This window comes from Tinamus guttatus, unplaced genomic scaffold, assembly GCF_059628265.1.
Source record: "Tinamus guttatus ecotype Peru unplaced genomic scaffold, ASM5962826v1 Tinamus_guttatus_pri_ptg000168l, whole genome shotgun sequence".
Lineage (NCBI taxonomy): Eukaryota > Metazoa > Chordata > Aves > Tinamiformes > Tinamidae > Tinamus > Tinamus guttatus.
This window is the reverse complement of record NW_028288702.1, coordinates 401,419-405,995: the sequence shown is the minus strand read 5'-3', so window position 1 is coordinate 405,995 and position 4,577 is coordinate 401,419.

Sequence of the window (4,577 nt, the reverse complement as noted above, 5' to 3'; positions counted from 1 at the left end):
GCGGCGCGACTGCGCATGCGCCACGCCGGCCCGAGCGGCACCACCGCGCGAGCGGGGGAGGCCGGCGGGACCCCCCACTTTTTCCCCGGCCAGTGGAGCCGCCCGGTCTGCGGGGCGGGGTGGCGCGGTTGCCATTGGCGACCGCCGCCCGCCCGCGCAGAGCAGGCCGGCCATGGCAGCGCCGGTCGCTGCTTCTACATCAACACGCAACGCACACACACGAAAAGGATTGAATTCTCCGTTTGGTTTTGTCCCAAATTTAATATATGGTAGTTCTATATACCATAGAACAGAAGGATTTATTCTCAAGTTAAAACAAATGAAAAGGAAACACAAGTAGCTTCAGTCCTAGTCTTATAACTGTTATAACTGAACAGTGTTTTACCAATAAAGGGCTTTTTTTTCTTTGTTCTTGTAGTCGGCTGATGCTGACCACTAAGGAGGTCACATCTAGAAAGCAATCCTTGGGACCCTGTCTGAGACAGCACGTGGAGCTAAATAAGCCACCAGGAGAAATGCAGCTCTGAGGAGAAGTTCTGCCCAGCCCATTGGTTTTCCACCTCTGGTCTGCTCTATGTTAGTTGCTTGTCCTCTTTTTGGACACAGTTAGCGGTTAGTTACCAGCACCTCCTAAAAAACGGGGTGGCCATGAGGAAGGCTACACTGTTGCTTTAGGCAAGGTGCCGGCACACATCGCTAGGTATGTGCATGAGGCCTAGCTCAGGCATGTTACCGGGTGCTGCAAGATCCCCCCAATCCACGGGATCATGCCTTACCCACAGAAGAGGATGTGTTTGACCCATGTTATTAACCTTAGCAAATGTTCCCAAATGCTGGATCACAGAATCCCAGAGTGGTTGAGGTTGGAAGGGACCTCTAGAGATCATCTAGTCCAACTCCCCTGCTCCAGCAGGGACACCTGCATTGGGCTCAAAGACACTCGTGGCTGAGCAGGTGGAGCTCTTGGGGAAACCTGACTGGTTAAGTTCAACAGTGACATTAGCCAGGCCTGAGAGTAATATTCGTATTCCTACATCTACTCAAGACGGCCCCTGACTGTAGCCTCCCACCCCAAGGACTCCAAACCACCCTCAGGAGGACCCTGCACTTGTCTCTGCAGACAGACTCACTTCTTAAATCCAACAGCTCCATCAACGTGCTCTGGATGCAAGAATACAAATGTTTCTTAGCCCAACGGAAACGCACATCATATGCACCCTGCTTTAGGAACCTGCCGCAGGTTATGCCGAGGCTGAAACCATTCTCTGAATAATTGCAAAGCAGTGTGATTTCTGCTTACATTACAGACCCTTTTAAGATACAAACTGGCACAAGATAAACTGCATTGCCATTTTGCCCCCACACATCAATGATTTTTTTCCAAACCAGTCTTCTCTATCATTTCTGTATTTGACAGTTTTGCTCAATAAGCCAAGACAACAGCAAATACAAACAGCAAGAATAAAACTCACCCAGAAGTTTAGTATTAAGAAAACTAATTCATTTTTAAAGTGCTACAAATTTTTCTAGCCCTGAAGTATAACAATACTTCATCACTGACAATATTCAGAGACTCAGCTGTTGAACTGTAGAAATAAAAGACAATTTTTTTTCTTAGAACAGAGCTAATCCAGATAGCTTAACTGATGACAGAATATCAGTGTGAGTGTAGATTTAAACACATATGAAGATAAAATGAAAAGTGTTATTAGTGGATGCTGAAATATTTTTATTAATAAGTGTTGTCAGTATTAAAAAATGCTAAAATAACACTTAAAAAGATAAAATGTTTTTATTTATAGGCATCAATCCTGATATCTGGATGTATAAGAAAGTACATATAATACTGTCCAAGACCAAAACTTCTTTTTAATTAAAGGGCTTTTTTCCCAAAACTATTTTAAATATTTTGTATCCTAATTGTAGTTCAGTTGTAGCTATGTGTAGCTGCTGCAGATGACTCCCTTCCCTGTAGCCAAGGGCATTATCTTGTGCAGTCCTCTCAAGTTTTGTTTGGCTCCAGGAAAGTTTCCAGTGCAGTTTGTGAAGTGTCCTGCAAAAAGTTACCTGAGCCGGTGCAATTATACTTACTGATATACTAATCCCTCTATCTGAAAAATCCAACTAAAATCTCATTTATTTCTTCCCCAGGCAGAAGCACATACAGTGCTTGCTCAAGCTGCTGTCTCCCCATTAAAAAAGACTACTAAAAAGGACTTCTAAGAGACATGAGTTTCTAAGCTGCGTACATTGCAAGTCTCTTTGATTCTGTAATTTTATGATATCCCTTTCTCCCTTAAAAGCTGCCACTTCACTGCTTATGGCGTCCTTTGGAAGTCTGGCCTTGAAAATCTGTGTTGTCTCCCTGGTGGGTAATATAGGAGATCCTGAATGACCAGAGTTGGTTTTGGGTTGCAGTGGAACTGCTCTGTGGTTGTCCATTTGGCCTAGGGAACCGACACACGTGGTGCTGGGAAATTCACTGCAGCAGAAACTACCGCTTGGTGTAGTTCAAATTGGGGGTATCAGGGCCACTTCCACCTTTGGTGCTGAAGCCAGTGACACGTTGCACAACAAGGTGCAGACATGGCTACAAGCCCCTAGACTCTGGTGACAGTTCCCATCTTAACGTCCTTTGCCAGCTGGTTTAGCCACGGTTGTTGTCACAGTCGTGGCAGCCAAAAACACAAACAACTGGGGTAGATGCAACACAAACTACACTTTATTGTTTTTTAGGTACATTATTTATACCGAGCTCTCCTCGTCGTGGCTGCTGCTTATTGGTGAGGGCTACAAAGGACAGTAGCTAGTAACAGATTTATGATTGGATGATTCTTAGCTTGGCCAATTTCTGCTCCGTGGCCAAACCTCCTTAAACTTGTTAATAACTTTCTGCTGTCTCTGTGTGAACTCCCTATCTCATAGATACACTCTAATCTTTTCAAGGTTAACATTCTCTGCTAAGGGAGCCAGGGATTTCACAGACCAGCTGCAATCCCTGACAGGTTGTACTTGTTTCAGCTGGGACTGAGACCATTTCTTTAATAAGTAAATGATGAGCTAGCTTTTATACTATTTTGTTTATCCTCCAAAACCATCTGTGCTGTTTGAATATCATTTCATTTTCATTTATGATAATACAAGAATGTGGAAATTATTTAGCCTTCAAATTTTATCATTTTCTGTAGGAAAAGCAAATTTCATATAGCTTCCTGGAAGAGTAATAGATAAATAAGATTAGATTTTGAATAAAGGCCAGCAGCATCTCTTTAATTTTTGGATGTATGCAGTAAATAAAATTAACCCCTGTACAGCTGGCAAGCCCAAAGCTATACACCTCGTTGAAGTGCATACAAATGAATTTCCCTGGTTGTGAACATATAACAGTGTCATTATTCCTTGCAGTATAGATCTCTCAACCCACTTACTTATCAGGTGACTACCACTGGCCAAAACACTCTTCCAAAAATATCCCAGAAAATTGCTCGGGGAGTTGTTCAGCACCACAAATGCAACCCAAGGACATTTAGGTTGCTAGTACGTAGCCAGGGCCCAGGGCGCAGGTGAGAAGTGTCGCAGATGCAGAGTTTGTGAGGAGCTTCCTCAACGCGGTGCAGAGGAGGGGGTCATGCTGGGGAAAGGGGCCGGGAACAGATGCTGTTTGCACTTGTAATGTCACCAAACACTGCAAGGCTCAACTCCGGTCCCATCTGTACTTTTGAGAATAAAAATGCAGACCACAGGGCTACGGTGGTATAAAATCAGAAGAAAATCCACTCATCCTCAGCAAAATTGTAGACAGCACTATTTATCCTGGGTAGAGAAGGCAGTAATGGTGTTTCCTCAGGTTTTATACCATCGGGGTTGCAACACAACCCTCTCATACAATTTTAAAGGGGGTTAAACTGTGCCTATAACAAATGCTGTTACAAATGCTAAGCTACAATTCAAATCTTTTTAGCTAACTCAAAGCTTCCTTTTAAAGAAGCTTTTCCTAGCCCAGACTAACCATTAGGTAAAGAGCTGGCAGTAGTGAGGGTGAAAGGGATATATGTGCATGCATCAAAGGGAGAATATATCCCTTTGTGAATTATTTCCTTGGTTCTCCTGCTTACAGATGAAGAGATATGTGATATAACAATTCACTGTGTTGACACACATTACAATCATGATGCGCAGTTTTTAATGCATCATGTTACATTAAGCTTAGCCCATGATCTAACGCCATGTAACATAAATTTCTGTGAAGGGAGTAACATAACACGATACTGTATTTTAAAAGACACACACATTTTTTTCAGATCACCTACCTTTTATCCATGAATGCCCAATACAAAAATCAAGGTGGCAGACAAAATAGAGTGAATGGGTATCCACAAACCAGAGTATTTATCTTGTGTAGTTTTGCTCATTGCTACCTGTAGTCAATGACTCCAGTCAATTTTTATGTTGTAATGCATGAGCAAAGTTGATGGACATATTTTTTTGTCACCCCCCTCAGTTAGATTTTATTCGAGGTCAATCAAGAGAGACCTAACAGATATTAAGGATGTAAAACACACTGAAATTCCTCACCA